The following is a 20,695-nucleotide window of genomic DNA, read 5'->3' on the forward strand; positions in this document are numbered from 1 at the left end:
GGTGAGCCGAGATCGCGCCATTGCACTCCAGCCTGGGTAATGAGAGCGAAACTCCGTCTCAAAAAAAAAAAAAAAAGAAAGAAATTAAACCCTTAGAAAGTAGAAGTGTTCCTTTAAATGATAGAATGGAACTGAAAAAAAAAGAGTAAAAGAGGTGGTAGGATGAGGTAGCAACTTACTGAATACTCACAGATTACCATAATGATCCAGCCACAAATTTATGCATGCTGAAAGCTAATTCCCTGAACATCTGCTCAGAAACCTTCACAGGCCGCCGGTAGAAAACTAGAAGTTGGGTTGTTTCTTCCTCCCACCCACCCCACTCCCAGGGGTGGGAGTAGAGGACTATGAATCATAGTATTTTAATGCAGAAAGTGGAAAAAATAAAATCGGACCAGCGCTAGGATTTGGGATGAAATGAATTAGTGATCATTTATATTTGATATGCATTGTGGGTAAAAGTGGTGAAACCGATCAAATGAGATTATTTGGGGGAGGCTCGTTATTTGTTCAAATTCTGCCCTTTGTGTGTAGGGCTTGGGAGACTGAAAAGCGCTCTGAGAATGGTGACATTCTATATAAATGCTATGAGGTATAGAAACAGGTAAGGAAGAAAATGGGAAAAAAAGAAGCGGGAGAAGGAAGGGAGAGAAGGAAGGGGGAAGGAAGAGAGGGAGAAAGAAATTCCATTTACATGTATTTTATTTGAATACGTTTACTGGGTTGGTGGGTGGGTTGGGGGAGGCAAAGTATGGGTTACAATTTAATTAAATCCAAAAAGCAGTTTTTGAGTACTTGCTTGTGGTGGCGTTTCTTAGGTTCTAAAGAGGATTGTAAGGCAACGTGAGTGATCACATCTCCACATAAGGCATCACTGTGTCCTCCCTCCTGCTTCTGCAGGCCCACAGTGGATGGCCCACAGTTTTTACCCCATCACAAGGCAGGAAGGCACACCAAATCAACCTGGGTGCCCTCTGAGCAAGCCCAATGAGGAGGAGGCACAGAAGGCAGGAATGATTTCAGAGCTCATCTGGGGCTTACAGAGCAGACCTTGATCTTGAGTTACTGTAAGCTCACCCTGCAGTGGTCTCCGGCTATTCTCAGGATTCACTGTCTCCTCATTAACTTCTAAAGGATGTAGATTGGAGTTCCTAGCAATGACCCAAACCAGAAGACAGTGTTTAGGGAGAATGGCCTCCACAGCCTATGGAAACATCATCAATTTCTATAAGGATTAATTGTGCCAGGCGCAGTGGCTCAAGCCTGTAATCCTAGCACTTTGGTAGGCCAAGGTGGGTGGATCACCTGAGGTCAGGAGGTCAAGATCAAGACAAGGATTAATTGTAGCAGGTTCTCTACAATTCTCTTCCCCAAGAACAGGTAGCGATGCTACAGATTTAGGGAAACCCTAGTGTCTGGGGTCAAAGAAAAGAGGGGCAGAGTCAGAAGGAAGCCCAGAGAACCCCGCCAAGGAACTCGTTACCAACTCTGTGCTGCTAGACACGACAACCTTTCATGTCACCATTACCTCAGTCTTCAAATGATGATAGCATTACCTACGCCACGGGGTTCCATTGATGATTATGTGAGATTGGCTCTCTGAACATTCTGGAAATGCCAAACGCAGATGTTACACAACATTTATAAAATTATGAAAGAGAATACCTAGGTAGGAGAGAGAACAGGTTTCTTAGGCAACTGGGGGAGGAAGCTTGGACCAAACAGGTGGGAGACTAGAGTTCTCCTAAGAGAGCTCCTGGAGATCAAGAAAGCACTAGACTCAGAAAGGAAAGAAACATACACACCAGTTAGGGAAACTGTGTAAATAACCAGCCTCTATCTACCCTTAGCTTGTGGACCTGTGACTTCAGTCTCATGATGGTGTTGAACCTAAACTCTGTGTGTTGCCTGTGAGAGAATCACAACCAGTAGATACCAGAAGACAGCCTGAAATCCACTGCTGCCCTGGGCTTTAGACCCACAAATGTTGTGTTTCTGGAGCCATAAACATGGGAGGGAGAGACAGCCACAAAGGCCAGGAGCTCGCCGCTTCCAGACATCTGGCTGGAGTTCCACCACACCCTCATCTCCATCCTGTCTGAAATTGCACTCCTGGGGCTGGCCTGAAGCTGGACCAGATTCTTTGAGGAGCAAAGAACCTCTCCCTGGATAATCACCCGAAGAAAGCCTGTGTTTCTTCTTGAGTCCCAGTTTGGAGGTTTTGTCCCCCTTCTCTTTGATAACTTTGCAATATACTTTGCCTCTTTTCAGCCCACGTAATAAATTGATGAAGAGATAAATGAGGGGCCGAATTGACAAGCATGACTGTTTGGGTCTCACTCCTGTAGATTCTAGAACTACTAGCTTCTCCATCATATCTAAACGTCAGTGAGGACATAGTCTCAAATCCCTCAAGTTTGCAGGTAGTTGGGAGTCCTAAGACACTAATTCTGAACAACTAAAGTAGTAAACATTCATGAGCAAAATGCAGTTAGCTTTGGACAACTCATCCATGTCAATAATAATAGGAACAATAGTGAATATTGATAGAGCAGGTTAACGTTTACAAAATGTTTTATACCCTTTACCTCATGTGACCTGATCATGGCAGCTACCCTATGAGGCAGGTGCTTGTACGGCCAGCCTCTGAGCCAGTTCACATGATTCTCTCTTCCTGATATTCATGCTCTTCTGTAGCCGCTCCCACATTGAATAGGGCTCATCTGAAATGATGGAGTGTGGCCTCTAAGATTAGGTCATTAAACACTTTTTGGTCTTCTTCAAGCAAATGGCAATTTTAAAAAAAAAAAAAAGAGAGAGACTTTCTGGCTTTCACCTCAGGCTCTCTTGGGTCCCTCCCTCTGGAGGCAGCCAGCAGCCATCTTGTGAGGATGTTCAGTGGCCCAGTAGGATAGGAGCAACATGGAAATGGATCTTTAAGTTCCTATCAAAACTTCAGATAACTGCAGTCACTCTCAGCATTTTGTAAATAACAGCTTTATTGAAATATAATCCACATACCACACAATTCACCCATTTGAAAGGTAGAAGTCACTAGTTTTTAGTATTTCACAGATAATGTGCAGCCATGACCACAGTCAAACTTAGAACACCTTCGCCACAGAAAGCAAAACAAAAACAAAAACCCATAACCTTTAGCTGCCACCTCCATATCTTCCAGGTTCCCCAGCCCTAAGCAACCACTAAACTGCTTTCCGTCTCTATAAATTTACCACTTGGGGACATTTCATATAAATGGAATTGATAGCATGTGATGTTTTGCAACCGACTTCTTATAGTAAGCATCATGTTTTCAAAGTTCATTCGTGTCGTAGCGTGTATCAGAACTTTGTCTCACTTCATGGCTGAATAGCATTCCATTGTATGCACACACATTTCATTCATTCGTTCATCAGTTCATGAATAGTGGGCTTTTTTCTGACTTTGGGCTATTGTAAATGCATGCTGCTATTTTATATACAGCTCTTTGTGTGGATATACGTTCTCTTGCGTATATACCTAGGTGTATACACTGGGTATATAGTAACTAGATGTTTAAGCATTCGAGGAGCTTCCAGGCTGTTTTCCAAAGTGGCTGCACCACTTTTACATTCCCACCAGGACAATACAAGGCTTCTAGTTTCTCCGCAGACCCACATTTTTTATCTGACTTATTTTGATTTGAAGTGGCATCTCACTGCGTGTTTTATTTGCATTTCCCTGATGACTAACGATGCTGAGCATTTTCCCTGTGTTCTGGGCCATTTGTATCTCTTCTTTGAAGAAAGGTCTATTCAGATCTTTGCCCATTTTTTTAAATTATGTTGCTTTTATTATTGAGCTGTAAGTGTTCTTTATATATTCTAGATATAAGTCTTTTATCAACTATATAATTTTCAAATATTTTATTCCATTCCATAGATTGTCTTTTCACTTTTAAATAGTATCCTTCAAAGTACAAAATATTTTAATTTTGATGAAGTCCGGTTTATGTAGTTTTTTCTTTTGTGGCTTGTGCTCTTGGTGTTACATTTAAGAATCCAGTGCCATCCAAGGTCATGAAGATTTTTCCCAGTTTTCTCATAATAGTTTTATAGTTTTAACTCTTAGATTTAAATATTTGATCCATTTGAATTAATTTTTATATGGTGTAAGTTAAGGATCCATCTTTATTCTTGTACATGTGTATATCCAGTTGTTCCAGCACCATTTGTTAAAAAGATTCTTCTGGCCGGGTGCAGTGGCTCATGCCTGTAATCCCAGCACTTTGGGAGGTCAAGGTGGGTGGGTCATCTGAGGTCAGGAGTTTTAGACCAGCCTGTCCAACATGGCAAAACCCTGTCTCTAATACAAAATTAGCCGGGCATGGTGGTACACACCTGTAGCTCCAGCTACTCGGGAGGCTGAGGCAGGAGAATCTCTTGAACCCAGGAGGTGGAGGTTGCAGTAAGCCGAGATTGCACCATTGCCCTCCAGCCTGGGCAATAGAGTGAAACTACGTCTCAAAAAAAAAAAAACAAAACGGTTTCCCCCATTGAATGGCATTAGCATCCTTCTCAAAAATCAGTTCACCACAGCACACGTGGATATATTTCTAGACTCTCAATTCTATTCCGTTGATCTGTGTGTCTGCTGCTGTGCCAGTAGCACACTGTCTTGAGGGCTGTTGCTTTGTACAAAATTGTACTAAGTTGATATCAGAAAGTGTGAATCCTCCAACTTTGTTCTTCTTTTTCAAGATTGTTTTGGCTGTGGTGGTCCCTTGCAATTTCACATGAATTTCAGTCAGTGTGCCAATTTCTACAAAGATGTCAGCAGGGATGCTGATAGGGATTTCATGGAATCTATAGATGAGTTTGGGGAATATTGCCATTTTAACAATATTAAGTTTTCTGATCCATGAGCATGGACCAGGCCTTTATTTAGATCTTGTTTAATTTCTTTCAACAATATTTTGTAATTTTCAGAGTATAAGTTTTCCACTTTTTTGTTAAATTCATTCGATGTATTTTATTCCGTTTGATACTACTGTAAAGGGAATTGATTTCTTTATTGAATTTTCAGATTGTACATTGCAAGTATTTAGAAATACAATGGATTTTTGTATATTGACCTTGTATCCTAGAAGCTTGTTCAGCTTATTTATTAGTTCTAATAGGTTTTTTTGGTGGATTCCTTAGGATTTTCTATATACAAGATCATTTCATCTGTGAACAAAGATGGTTTTATTTCTCTGCTTCCAATCCAGATGGCTTTTATTTCTTTCTCTTGTGCAATTTCCCTGGCTAGATCCTCTAATATGTTGCTGAATAGAAGTGACAAAAGCAATATCTTTGTCTTATTTCTAATATTCAGGGGAAAACATCTAATCTCACCATTAATATGATATTAGCTGTAGGCTTTTCACAAATACCCTTTGCCTAACTGAGAAAGTTCCCTTCTATTACCAGTTTCTTGAGTGTTTTTACCAGGGAAGTGTTTGGGGTTTGTCAGGTATTTTTTCTGCATCTACTAATATGATCATGGGCTTTTGGTTTTCATTCTGTTGACATGTTGTATTATAGTCATTGACCCACCAACATCTTGACCATGACCTTATGGGACACACCGAACCAGAACCAAGAAGCTAATCTGCTCCTGCATTCTCAATGCACAGAAACTGGGTGAGATAGTAAACACTGTTTCTTTCTGAAGCTAGTGAATTTTGGGGTAATTTGTTATAAAGAATAGAGTAAAAGGATAGCATGAAGCAACTGGAGTTTTATACATGAAGCAACTGGGGTTTGGAGCATTTACTTACCTTACAAACCTCTGGGTTACAGAGTTGATAGTGGAAGTGATTTAAACCAGATCTTCTGACCTAGGTCATTAATTTTCCTCCACAAACTTCTATCTTTAAGGACTCAGCCAAGTTTACTGCAAATTGCTGTCTCTTTGGTTAGCAGGCCCGTCGCAAACATTGGACAAGTAGTTCACTGCACAGGATAAGTGGCTGATGGGCAAATGGTGACCGATATCTGGCCTGTGCTACCTTTCCACATGTGCACAAAGGCATTTCATAAAGCCTGTTGGGCTGTTCCAATAAAATAATATAAATAGAAAAAGTTTCATGTTTTCTGGTCTATAGTTTTATATGCTGTCAGCCAATATTAGTCAATGAGATTGTCCCACTCGGAAAAATTTTTAAATCTGTGACAAGATTCATTCTCACTGCCCTCTGTTCTCACCACCATTATCACCTTCCCCAACCACGCCACCCACAGCCTCTTCCTCAGGATGTGGCTCTTAGGAAGGAGAAATGTAGGGAAGATAATTCATGTGATGTGAGGGTCTTCTATGTACCAATGCATGGTTGGACACCTTACATACTCAATTGTAATGTACAATTGTAACTATGTAACTTATCTTCATGGGTTTGACAGTTAGATATTATTACCTCCATTTCACAGAAAGAAAACCCACTGAGAGAGGTCAAATAACTTTTCCAAGTCACACAGATGGCAAATGGTGGAAGCAGGGTTAGAACACAAGTCCACTGGATTCCAAAAACAGTGCTCTGCTCACCATGTCTTGCTGTTTCATCTAACAAATCCAAAGGTGATGTCCCACCAGGAACAGTGACATTCCCATAGAGAACCTAATGCTGAACAAACAACACTAAAGACCAAAATAAATTTATCTCAAACCCTGGACTGTCAAGCCTTAAAATATGCGATGATTTTGGATATCAAGAACTCCCAACACCCTTCAAAACATAACACATGAATGATCTCTTTGACTTAAGGATAGCCCCACTGACCAGTCCCCATGGATACAAACCGACAGTCCACTGAAGTCCATGTCCTGGGTCTCAGAGGATGGCTTACCTTCTAACTCTGCAATGGAAGGAAAGATCTACTGATACAGAAGGCAGATGTTCATTCATTCCTTCAGCCAATATTTGGAGCTTACAAGAGCAACATCCTTGTCTTGTTTGTATCTGGTATCTGACAGTGCAGAGGACAGAGGATACAGCACTAAACACGGCAGAAGATAATGAGCTCCTTAACTTGCCCTAGTCCTCTTACACAACACATACACACAACCACACCACACACACACACACACACACACACACACACACACACACACACAGCTACCTCAAGTGGGAAAGAAACTACTCGCATAACTATGATTATAACCCCTATAGTAGACGACTCAACTGATGGGGCAAAGCTCGGGGGTTTGAAAGTAAGAAGTAACTATGAAAGTTATAGCAATGTTTCCAAAAACTTTTCTCACCTTCTCGAGTGAACAACCAGCACATTCACGCAGATGCCTCTAAGCAGATGTGCAGGGGCCAGAGGAAGAGGCTCAGACCATTGTTCTCCTCTCACCTGCAGGTCAGGAGAAGTACACGGCTAGGAGAAAGAGCATGAAGAAGAGACGACGCTTAGGAAAACTTGGCTCCAGGCTCAGGAATGTCTGCTCGTTATTGCCACAGTCTGACTCGGGAATCTCAGAAGGTGGCAGGGTTTGGGTTCATTTCAGAACAACATGTAGGAAGAATTGACGGGCCACCCACAACCTTATCTGAACCTATGATATCTCCAAAATTGGGCAACAAAGTTTAGAGAAACATCTTTTTCCTTACAGGTTTTTGGTGCCAAGACCCCTTCTGGTCCAATTGTAACTAAGTAAGTATGAAGCCAAGAAAATTAAATGGAATTTTTGGAACTTGATCCTGGGTGTGCTGCAAGCTGAGGACAGAAATATTTGGACTGATGAAAGTGGGGTGTAGGCTTGTTTGCTTTAGGGTCCTTCCCAACCCACGGAACTCTGGCCAGTCTTAGAGTCAGTCTGGCTTCCAGGCTCCTTGGAAAGACCAAAGTTCAGAGTGATCTGTCCAAAAACCTCTCCTTTTACAATGTATCAGAAGAAGAAAATTAGGTTAAGACAGAACCGCTTTAAAAACTCCATGTACCAGAAAAACTGGTTAGAAAAGCGGAATTTGAAACTATGCCAAAGAAACAGATGCACAAGTACTGATAAGGTCAGAGAGTGGGCAGTCTCGAGGGCTGCGCAGAGGGCAAAGGAAAAGCAGTGAGCAGGGAGCTGGGCCTGCTTCCGCCTGCAGCCCGCACAGCTCAGCTCTCACACCTCGCAAACTGGGCTCTGAAAAAGCTTCCGTTTAGAGAAAAGGGTTCTGGTACATGAGCTGGCTTAGATCGATGACTGATAGATGGATACATGATAGATAGATAGATAGAGATACAGATCAGTATAGATTAAATAGATTATAGATAGAATAGCTATAATCAATGCTAAATAGATAATAGATTAGATATAGATCAATATAGATTAAATAGATGATAGAATACATATAAATCAATGATAGATTATATAGATGATAAATAGAATAGATATAAATCAATGATAGGTTAAATAGAGGATAGATAGATAGAGATATAGATCAGTATAGATTAAATAGATTATAGATAGAATAGCTATAATCAATGCTAGACTAAATAGATAATAGATTAGATATAGTTCAATATAAATTATATAGATGATAGAATACATATAAATCAATGATAGATTATATAGATGATAAATAGAATAGATATAAATCAATGATGGGTTAAATAGAGGATGGATAGATAGATAGATAGATAGATAGATAGATAGATAGATAGATAGATAGATAGAATGAATATTGGAAGATAGACCAAGACAGAGAGAGAGAGACAAGATATACTCACCATGAGAAATCCTGCTGGGGCAGAAAGGATGCTGCTTTGGACATTAGGAGACATGTCTTCTGGTCTAGGCTGCCACTAGTTCTGATGTGATCAAAACCTGTCAGTCTGTCTTTTTGTTTTAAGTGCTCACTAAGGACCTTTCACCCCAACATTAGCTGGCTCTCTGATTGCAAAGAAGCTCTACAAGATTCCTACGGTGGCCTTTAATGATCTCAAAACCTACTCTAATCGCTTCATGGGAAATGGAGTTTTATGGAGAGATCAACTTGGAAACTATTAGCTCCTCTCTACGCTTGGAAGATCCTTGTAACCCATCACAGAAAGCAATTCAGAGAAGAAATCTGCACACTGTACTCAAAGAGTACTACCCTGTGCCCTGAATCTTAATAATCACCCCCAAAATGAGAATAATAACAGCATACTGTTATTGAGAACCCACAATGGGTCAGACATGGAGCCCAGCACTTTATACGTATTAACTCATTTAATTTCCACACCAGTCCTATGAAACTGGACCTAGTATCAGTCTCATTTTACAGGTTGGGAAACTAAGGCTCTAAGAGGTTAAGAGACTTGTCTAAAATCATGTTGCTGCTCATAGCAGAAGCCAGCTTCGGCATCAGTGCTTTGAACCACAATGCTGCTAAAAACAAAGACCAAGATGAAGTCCGTGTTGGTATCTGAAGACCCACCAGAGAAGGAAGAAGGAGCTGGAAACGTAGTGAACCGCACTTTCTAGCATACAGTAGCTACTGAATAACAACAGAAGTCTAGAGGGATGCCTCAGAGGTACTTCAGAATAGGCTGGCCACGCACTGAGTTATGAAGGAGCAGTGGCTCTTAGGGACAGAAGAGGAACATACTGAAATAGTTCTCCAAAGCAATGAGGAAATCAGGTCAATGACTACTGGCAGAGTGAGAGAAAGAGAAACAAGCAGGTCCCAGTAGACAGGGTAAGGGGCGCATGTCGCAAGGGGAACGGCCACGTGTCCAAGAGTCTGTCTGCATTGCTTAATGGTTCCAGGACTATGTGAATGGATCTTATACACTGCTGAATTCCCGGCGTAAAGCTTTAAAAGGGTCAGCTCTGGGCCAAGTGAGCTGAGAGAAAGCTCTGCCTCCAACTTCTGAGGTCGTTTCTCCTTCATATTTGTGCCTGTTCTTTACAGAAGAGAGGAAGGAAAGAGAAACCCACTGACATTTCAGTACATTTTCCCTTAGAACATTTGACTAAGTATCCCCCATATTCCTCTTCCTTATAGTCCTGTAGCCTTTGCCTTCTGGCCTAGTATCTCCAGAATTCTAACCTTTCCTTCCTCTCCTCTGTCCACATGGCTTGTTTCTCTTGAAAAATTTTCACATCTCCCTAAACAAGAATGGTTGCCTGCCAGCAGCAAGGAAGCAGTGCTGTCCCTCAGAAAGTGTCTGGAAAGGCTGGTCTATGTGACAGAAAGAAAACCAGCCAAGAGCCAAGAGCAGGCACACTGCCTTCCATGAGGAGGGAGGGGAGGGAGGAAGAAGGGAAGGAAGGAAGGAAGAAAAGGGAAGAAAGGAAAGGAAGGGAAGGGAAGGGGAGGGGAGGGGAGGGGGAGGGAGGGGAGGGGAAGGGAGGGGAGGGAGGGAGGGAGGGAGGGGAGGGGAGCGAAGTGGAGGGGAGGGGAAGGGAGGGGAGGGAGGGAGGGAGGGAGGGGAGGGGAGCGAAGTGGAGGGGAGGGGAAGGGAGGGTTGGGAAGGGAAGGGAAGGAAGGAAGGAGGGAGGGAGGGAGAGGGAGGGGAAAAAAGGAAGGAAAGGTAGAAAAGGAAGGAGGGAGAGAGGGCAGGAAAGGAGAGCTGGACAGAGGGAGAGAGGAAAGGAGGGAGGGAGGTCGGGAAGGAAGAAACTTCCCTTCCCTGGGGAGGATTACCTTGATGGATAGTTATAGCTTGTCTGAGGATTTGGTGATCTCAGATTATAGTTAGGGCCTGCCGGCAGGCTTTGAAATTTTTTTCTGTTAAATGAATCAATACTACATTCTGTTAATGACCTTGATAGACACTCTGTGCTGTTTGCTTTTTCAGCCCTAAGCCCTTTAAAAATCCTCTGCTGAGTGGTCCGGATATCCATCCCACTTCATCTCTCTCCACTCCCAAGGGGGATCCTCTACCCCCGTGAAGTCACCTTGTCTGTTTTTCTCACTGTCTTATCTCACTGCCTTTTATTAGAGTTATGTAGGTATCAGTCTGTCTCTCAAACTACAATATAAATTTCTAAAGGCTAATGTGCTAGATTTCCTATTATCCCTCCAGGTCCACTTCCCACCTTCTCCATCCTGCTTTTGGGATTCTGAACTCTTCAGTTCCCCACCAACCCACCTTGGGTCTCTTGCACCTGTGGCTGCTGGTGAGTGTGGCCAGCGGGAGGCACAGATGAAAGATTGGAGTGCTCGCCTCAATGAGAAGAGGGAGAGCCCAGGTACATACTCCCTCCTGCCAGGCCCGGCTTTGTCATTTACTCACCATTATTGAAGTGTTATTGGTCCTGTGGATCCCTCAAGACAGTACAATAGATGTTGCTTTAGGTTCGGAAGAAGGAGGAAGCTTGGTCATGGCAGTACTAAGGAGGACCCTGAGGGTGGTGAGTGCAGGGCGGGGCAGACAGGAGAGTCAGTGGAGGGGATTGTGCCCAAAGACAGGGAAAGGCCCTGAAAGAAAAATGGATTCATTCACATATCTGTGCAGGCTGGCCCGGCCCGCCCACTTCCTTCCCCTCCTCCCTGCCTGCCATTACTTCTCTACATGAACCACTACTTCTTCTCTTCTCTTCCTGCTGTTTTCACTCGTGTATGTACAGTTCAGGTTATAGAGGAAATCCATGTTCACTATTGCTTAAAACAAGATGTCAGGTACCTCTTACGTGACATCCAAACACCAGAGGCTCTGGAAGAAAATTAGGGAATCTGAGAAAGTAGTTCCATAAGAACCCTGATATTTATGGCTCTACCTGGAATGAGTGAACGTCACGTGGAAGGAATTCCAAGAGGTAGGATTTCTCCGCAATGTGTGCTCAAGAAACCTGGAGGCCAGTGTCATCGCAAACTGGGATGACCTCTCCTTTCTCCAGCATTCAAATTAGAACCAGTGAGAATCAGATCACAAAGATCATGCCTTATGAGTATGGAGTATGGGGCTTAAAGACTCTAGAGGAGCCCCTGCCACCGTGACGTGATTCTCTGAGGCGTGGGCCCCATGGCCACCAGGGATGGGGGAGAAGCAAGGATGTGCTGGGTTTCTGATCACAGGTACAGTGCTGCACTCTCACTAGTGGGGTTTGGGGCAAAGGCTGCTCATTGTCTACTGCAGTTTCTCTCTATTCTCATTATGCCAACTGGAGAAATGACAGTATTTCCCAGTCTCCACTAAGTTTTGGCCGATATGCTATAAACAGAATTAATGTGTGACGCTTCCAGGAAATTTCTTTATACGACTGTCGTCAGATGCCATTTTGTCCCCTCCTTCATTGTTCCTTTCTTCTTTCTCCTGCTTAGAATGTGGATGTGATGGCTGGTGTTTGAGCAGCCGCCTTGGACTATGAGGTGGAAGCCCCATGCGGAGTAAGAGTATTCAGACTGAAATCTGATTCCCTGGCAGTTTGTATGATCGTATCAGCCCTGGACTGCTTATCTCTAGACTTCTTATGTTTAAAAAGAAAATAAATCTCTATTTTCTCTATAACACTATTACTTTGGTTTCTTTATTATATGTGACCTGATCTGATTCTAATTGATTTAAAAAAAAAATCTCTCGAGGCTTTAGGTATAACACATAAGTTATCTTAAAAAAATTCTTGCTGAGAAATTCCACTGTCACTTCCTTAATTTTCTCCAGAGGTGTCTCAGTACAGAAGTCGCTCTCTCTTTCTTTCTAGGGAAGTGAAGGCAGCGTTTCCGTGGTCCTTGAGTATGTGCATTTCATGGTCTGAACGACAGAGGAGAAACGAAATATTATTTAGGTCCCCATTCTGGTTCACGGGTTCCCTGGGGGCAGCTGCGCCACAGTGTAACTATTACATAGAAACATGAGACCCACCTACATTTAGAACCAACCTAGAGATTAATCGCAATTTGATGTCTCCAGATTACTGGGTGATCCTTAGATAAAAGAGGCTCAGGAAGCAGAAACACATCCGCGTCTTCAGCTAGAAAAGGACACTCGGTGAGTCAGAGTCCACACAACACAGCTGCGATGGAGAGTGGTCGATCTGGCCATTTTGGGAAGTAGTTGGCAGGAGAGGCAAGTGGCGAAGGAAGAGGAGGGAGGGGGCGGGTGGGGCTGGCAGGGAGTGGACACAATGTTCCTGACCACTCCTTCCTCCAGCTGTGCCCGCCATGGGGTGTGCCTTCAGTCCCTGCATGGTCTCCACTGCCATCATCCCTGCCCCAAACATAAACCCCAGTTTATTCCCTGAACCAGCCATGTTCCTCCAGAGCTACAAGCCTTCGTTCATGCTGTACCCTGCGTCTAGGAAGCTCCTAACCCTCCCCGAGTCCAAATGAGACCTCCTCTGCTTCTAAGATTTCCTCAGGCAGCGGTCGAACATTTCTCTTTTGCGCTTCCAAAGCACTTTGTCTTCAAGGAAATTTCAGTCTTTAGGGACAGCCAAGGGGCTGCATCCTATGCATGTCTGAGTTGCATTAATACAACTGCACATGCTCAGTAAACAGAATGGAAAGAGAAAGAGATCTCTTTATTCCCCATCCTCCAAAGAATAAACCTTATACATTATTTTTATAAAAGCTTTATAAAAGGAGGCTCTTGCTGAAAACAAAGGAAGCTACTTAGTCGGTTTATGGGATTTTTGCGGGAGCAGTTTTCTGGACTGGTGGTGCTGACTTGGGACTAAGTCTCTGAACGTGACGTGACTCCTCTGCACAGCATCCAGTGATGGCTTTCTGGAGTGCCTCCGTTTTCTCAGCTGTGAGCCAAGGAAGGGCAGGAACTGGTGATATTTACCTGGGGATCCTCTGGGCCTCGCACAGTGCCAGGCACACAGCGCTCAAGAAATGTTGGAAGAAAAGTTGGATGATTCCAGTGTTTCCTACTGGCGGCGCCACAGTTAGGATCTGAGGGAAGCCGTCTTACCCAGTGTATCTCTGCTGCAGGCTTTGCGAACTGTCATCCAATCCCATCTCTGAAGACACCTAAACCCAAGCTATTCACTTTCAAAGTGGCCCACATCACTGCAGATATGAGCGATTGTCAGCAGACAAGGAACATGCAGGACGCCCATCATGGTGCCATGAGCACGAGGAGCTTAAGTGACTTCTGCTGCTGCTGCCACCACTGATGATGAGTCACTAATGGAATCAGAAGCCTTAAGTTCTGAATTAATTACACTGTCATCAGGGCTTGGGAAACTGTCAGGTACTAAGGGCCCATTTCATTCCCAGCCATGCTCCTGAGAAGTCAATGTTTTGAACACCTCAGTTCTCTAGTGATCAGCCTTCTGAAATCCTCAGAGTGGCTATGAACCTGGCAGTAACTGTAGTTCTCTAGTGATCAGCCTTCTGAAATCCTCAGAGTGGCTATGAACCTGGCAGTAACCGTAGTTCTCTAGTGATCAGCCTTCTGAAATCCTCAGAGTGGCTATGAACCTGGCAGTAACTGTAGTTCTCTAGTGATCAGCCTTCTGAAATCCTCAGAGTGGCTATGAACCTGGCAGTAACTGTAGTTCTCTAGTGATCAGCCTTCTGAAATCCTCAGAATGGCTATGAACCTGGCAGTAACAGTGCAGTGGAGGGAAAAACACTTTTTGATGAGGGCATCACCCATAACAGTAGATGGAGGAGAGATGAGGACCTGCAAATGGCAGTCGAGAATGGCCAAGAAATTCAGCCCTTAGCTGGGTGTGGCAGCGGGTGCCTGTAATCCCAGCTACTCGGGAGGCTGAGGCAGCAGAATTTCTTGAACTTGGGTGGCGGAGGTTGCAGTGAGTCGAGATCACACCACTGCACTCTAGCCTGGGTGACTGAGTGAGACTCCATATAAAAAAAATTTTGAAAAAGGCCAGGCTCAGTGGCTCACACCTGTAATCCCAGCACGTTGGGAGACCAAGGAGGGCAGATCACGAGGTCAGGAGTTCAAAACCAGAATGGCCAACGTGATGAAACCCTGTCTCTACTAAAAAGTACAAAAATTAGCTGGGCAAGGTGGCTCGTGCCTGTAATCTCAGCTACTTGGGAGGCTGAGACAGAATTGCTTAACCCTGGAGGGACTCTGGAAGCAGAGCTTGCAGTGAGCTGAGATCGTGCCACTGCACTCCAGCCTGGGCTACAGAGAGAGACTCCACCTCAAAAAAAGAAAAATAAAAAAAGAAATTCGGCCTCTAACCTGAAAAAGACAAGAAACCATTAAGAGTCAGATCTGCATTTTAGGAAGGTCACTCAGGCTGTAGTAGAGACAGTGCATCCATTGGATTCAAACTGCAGTCAAGAGGACCAGAGAGAAGAGCGTTGTTTTGGTCTTGCACCAGAGGGCTGCCAGTCACTGAACCAACTCATGGCACTGGGAGAAGCAAAGTAGGCATGAAGGCCTATGAGGAGAGGACTGGATGAGGGATTGGATGGAAGACAAGATGAGAGATTGGACGTGGCACTGGAGGAGGGAGTGGACACGGGACCGGAGGAGGAATCGGACGTGGGACTGGAGGAGGGAGTGGACGTGGGACCGGAGGAGGGATCGGAGGTGACACCGGAGGAGGGATCAGACATGGGACCGGAGGAGGAATTGGACGTGGCATCAGAGGAGGGATCGGACGTGGCATCGGAGGAGGGAGCGGACGTGGGACCGGAGGAGGGATAGGATGTGGGACCGGAGGAGGGATCGGATGTGGGACCGGAGGAGGGATCGGACATGGCATCGGAGGAGGGATCGGACGTGGGAGGATGACAGATTAGATGTGGAACCAGATAAAGGATTGGATATGAGCAGGTAAAGAGAAGGGACCATCGAAGGGGACACCTGGGTTTCTGGTTTGGGTGACAAATTAGTGATAGTGCCAATCACTGACAAGCAGCTCCATGAAGAACTTAATGCCTCATCCAGAGTATCCACCACTAGAACGAGAAGGGAAGAAGTCAAAGCCTCCCCCATCCCTCCTGCTCCAATTCTGCAACACAGTTGCGTGCATGCAGCCAGTCTACTGCTGTCTGCAATCTAGCCCCCAGGAGCCTCCAAGTCCTGCAAGGGTCAAGGTCGCCCCAAAGACAACAGGGCAAATATTGTGACAACGAAGGAGAAACCTAGTTAGAGGCAGAAGACAGACCTTGCCTGGAGTCTGACTGGCCAAGGGCCACACAACTCTTTTGCAGCCTTACCACTGCCTGCCTGAGTGTTTCTTTGCCCATTTACAAGAAATCATGGAGCTCAGCCTAATGAATTTATAAAATATATACCAGGTGCCAAGTACTAGCTGGATAATAAGGGTTTAGGGTTTAAAAATCTTCTGTCAATCCAGTGGGGAAGGGCGGCTCCTGCAAAGATCTATGGTTCGGCGTGTTGATTATGAGAGGACAAATCAACAGAAAGGCTGAGTGTCAAAGACCCTGAATGGAACAAGGAAAATAGAGACAAGATGGATCAACCCACTCACTTTTCAGACAGAGAAGACACTGGTGCTTCTCGATGGCAACCCAGAAGAGAGGACCAAGAGGCCAGGACAGCAGCTGAGGAAACTAGATAGAAAGGGAAAGAAGGACCCAGCAATGGGAAACATAGGATGGAAACCTACTCCTGGAAATGACGGTCTTCTTAGTGCCAAAGGCAGGGCTGAGAGGAGTCAGAGGCAAGAGATCTGAATAGCACAGAACTTCGGAGAGAGGATGTGGTGGACACCTAAACAGAAAGAAAGATTACAAAAGTAGCCAGATGTGGTGGCTCTCACCTGCAATCCCAACACTTTGGGAGGCCAAGGCAAGAGGATTGCTTGAGGCCAGGCGAGACTAGCCTGGGCAACATAGTGAGACTCTATCTCTAAATTTAAAAAGGAGAAGGAGGAGAAGGAGGAGGAAAAGGAGAAGGAGAAGGAGGAGGAGAAGAAGAAGGAGAATGAGAATGAGAAGGAGGAGGAGGAGGAGGGGAAGGGGAAGGGAAAAGGGAAGAAGAGAAAGATGACAAAACACCTGCTTCTGGACATTTTGTGACTACAAGCAGGATAAAGAGCATCTTCCTTGGGTGACATGGGTGATATTGATAGAAGCAGGCACAGTGAATGGTAGAAAGTGGGAAGCTGGAGTGAATGCAAAAACCTAGGTTAACCAGAACAGAGAAATAGAAGTGAGAGAAGACACGACAGTAGGCAGTGGTGTAGAAGCGGACTGAGAAGAGGACTGAGAAGAAGACAGGTCAAGAAAGGTGTCTGGTGGGCATTAATGAAGCTATGAGGTTGGCAGTGATGATGATGCCATTGGTGGGTTTGAGGGGAAAGCCAATACAGCCAGGGGGCAAATGCTTACTCTTGTAAAAACATTTTCCATGGGTCAGTGGCTCACGCGTGTAATCTCAGCACTTTGGGAGGTCCAGGCAAAAGGATCGCTTGAGGCCAGGAGCTCAAGACCAGGCCTGGCAACATAGTGAATCCCTGTCTCTACCAAAAATTTAAAAAGTTAGCTGGGCATGGTGGCCTGCACCTGTAGTCCCGGATCCTTGAGCCCGGGAGGTTGAGGCTGCCGTGAGCTGTGATTGCATCATTGCACCCAGCCTGGGTGACGGAGCAAGACTTCATCTCGTTCAAAAAAAATCCATGAAGAAAAACTATAATCCTCCTCATAGTATTTGCATTGGTTGTCTCACCAGGCACGGCTGGGTGGGCCTTGGGACCCTGCCTGGTATGGCTCCTCCTAAGTTGTCCTGTCCAGTGGTGTTCAGGGGGTGTCTATTCCATAACAAGAAGCTTGAGCCAGAATGTAATCAATGAATAGCTTCCTTCATCTAGAACAGAGGTCAGCAAACTATAGTCCCTTGCCCCCAGCAGCAAAGCCCAGCCAACCCACTAGGTATCTCCCACCTGTGCCAGTTTGTATTTTTAAAAAGTTGTATTGGCACACGGCCACACTGATTTCCTCATACATTGTCTTGGCAGCTTTGGTGCCCCTAGACAGCAACATTGAATAATTGTGGCAGAGACTGTCCTGCAAAGCCTAAAATACTCAACTCTCTGGCATTTTATGGAAAAAATGTGCCAAGCTCTGGTCTAGAAAGTCCTATTCTAAAAAATCAATAGAACCTGAAAGTGTGCTTCCTGATATCATTGGTTTAGATTTTTTTTTTACTGGTTGTAACTAGGAGCAGTTTGTGACCTAGCTTCTGTGGTGGACTTTGAGCAGTGCTGTTCGTAGAGCAGTGGGGAAGGACAACCACAGGTTAAGTGTGGGTTCAAAGGTCAGTCTCCAAGGAGGCGATGCCACCATCCTTCCCTCCATAACAGACTGACGTCCTGGACACCATATTTAAAAGGTACTCAGAAGCCACAGAACAGAGGACCTGCCTGGAGGTTATTTTAATGAGAGAAGCATGTATGTGTGTTTATGCTTGTTTGTGTTCATTATAATTAGATCGCTCACTCCTCGGGGTAAAACTTGTTTAACCATCAACTTTTGAGTATACATTTCATCACTAAAGGTAAATAAAATTATAATAGGAAACCACCAAACTCTTTACTAGGAAAGGAAAAAATGTTTATTTTCATTCTATGGAAATTTTCGTGAAGTAGTGGATAACGAGAACGTGGAGGTCATTTGTCCGGTTTCTCCCAATTTTAGCATCTGATTAATTTCCTTGAGCTTTGCAAAATGTCCTAGGTCAGGATGCTGACCTTCTTGTTTGCTTTACTTCTAGTTTGCTTTACTTCTTGGGAGGTGTGTGTTTTAAATCAGGAATGGCAAGTCGTTTCAGAAACATATTATAAGAGGATAACAGAGAAGCCTCTTTAGTCCATCTGTCCATCCACCCATCCCTCTATCCATCCATCCATCCGCTCATTCATTCACTAGTGAACGCTTACCTCATGCCAGGAGCTGCGCTAGGTACTGAGGCTAAGTGATGAGAAAAATACACAGAAAAGGTTGGGGTCCGGGTAGGCTGCTGAGGAGAAGCCTCCTGGATGGCTGAACACTGGCTTGGATCCTGATTCTGCTCTAGACTCATTCGTCTTTGGCCTGCTGGGCACACAGTGTTCCATGACATGGAGATGACCCTGCCAGAATGTGGTCACATTCGGACCGGATCCCTGGGCTGGCTCCGACTCATCTCACTGCCCTGACACCCCTGTGGTACTTGACTCACTCCTCAGCCAGTCCGCAGGGAGGCGTGGGTGCCCGGAGGAGCGTTCCCAAAGCCACACCTCCCCCAGCCTTCCAGAAAGTCCCCTCAAGGACTCTCCTGTGTTCCAGTAACCAGCCCTTCCAGTTGAGCAGAAATTTCCTGCCCTGGCAATCAAGAGGCATTTTGTTTTGTCTTGCTTTAAATGCACAGCACATCCCCAGGCAGCTCCACCCTCGGATCTAAGCCCATTAAATGTATTCCTTTTGGACCTTTATTTCTACGCAAGAGAAAGTATGGGGAGATAACGTGATAAAATAAGGGTCTCCCATGAACAGAGGAAAAGAAATTGGAAGTCCTCTTGCACCCTTTGTTCTGTGTCTCTACTTTCTCCTCCCTTGAATATGTCACCTCCAATCAGCAAATGCTCTTGAGCTTACTCCCAGCCTCCTCACCCCGGGAGCACTGGGCTGCATTAATTGAGCTGAAATATGTAAGGTCACAGGAGCTGGTAATAATTAAAGAATACAGCAGACATCTGTGTCTTCAGACTAGAACACATATGTCTACCGCTCTTCATTTAAAACTAATAACAATGTCATGCTAATATAATTAATGCCTCATTTATCAGGTCTTGCGGGAAATAAGCTGTTCTAGGTAATTGATTCAGATTCTTGGAGCTTACAATTTGGGGAATGAAGTCATTTAAACCTTTTTAATTGTTATGGAAATCTTTCTAAGTATACTGATTATTCTCTATTTTTCTAAAGTTCACTCAACGTAATTTACCACTCTACAGGGACAGGGCCATGTCCGTCATTACACACCAGGTGCCAGGTAGAGTACCCAGGCTTCCAATATATGTTTGTAAAAGAGATAATTATAACCTCCAATATTTAACTTTGATGAAGAAAAATAATGAACTCTTGGACTCATGAGTTATGGAGAGCCGTTTGCCCTTACCTCAAAGTACTACATTCTCTGCATCCTCATTTGTGCTTTTGCAATTCTCCTGTTTCCTCCCTCACCATAACGCTGCTAACTTCTAGCTTCTGTTTCTAAAGTTTCCCCCTGCCCCATTAATGCACTGGTCTAATCTGCTGCAGATCATAATTCAGCTTACTAACTCATGCCTGAAATAAAAATGAAAGAAGAGATACAGAAAAGTTCTAAGAGTTTTGATGCCCACGTTGGCCACCCAAAGTCCTTTTTTGTTTACTGCTGGTTTCAGCTGTGTTTCAGATGGCTGTGTCTGCCATATATGAATAATTCCCAGGTAAGTCAAATATTACCGTAAAAGCTGCAGAAGAAATGCATAATACATGCCTCCTACATTGGTTAGAATGTCTCACCATATGTCATGCAGGAAAAAGATTGCTTCTAATGATAGAATCTGACATCTAAAGTAATCGGTTCCTCCATATTACGGAGTCAAAGCCAACCACGCATCTGAAGTCTACAATACTCCTCAAAACTCCAGTAAGCCTCTCCTAGTATTTGGTAAATCTTCCATTTGCTGTTGCTTTGGATCTGACAGTAATTCCCTCCCAGGTTCCAGAAGTCTCCAAATTTATCACCATAATCAATCCAGTAGGATTGAGTGTCCCACAGTCCAATGAAATTGTAAGAATCTCTCCTTTATGCAAGAAAGATGCAATAAT

The 20,695-nt window shown here is 44.4% G+C and overlaps 1 long non-coding RNA gene across 1 annotated transcript; it reads right to left on the reverse strand.

Moving 5' to 3' along the window:
• Window positions 1-1,080: 1,080 nt before the first annotated feature.
• Window positions 1,081-11,424, reverse strand: LOC128928686 (uncharacterized). The gene is made up of 3 exons (XR_008474112.2): window positions 11,238-11,424; window positions 7,282-7,400; window positions 1,081-6,986 (listed from the first exon to the last, which is right to left on the reverse strand). It is a non-coding gene; the product is annotated as an uncharacterized LOC128928686 (long non-coding RNA).
• Window positions 11,425-20,695: the final 9,271 nt, after the last annotated feature.

Source organism: Callithrix jacchus, chromosome 9 (genome assembly GCF_049354715.1).
Source record: "Callithrix jacchus isolate 240 chromosome 9, calJac240_pri, whole genome shotgun sequence".
Lineage (NCBI taxonomy): Eukaryota > Metazoa > Chordata > Mammalia > Primates > Cebidae > Callithrix > Callithrix jacchus.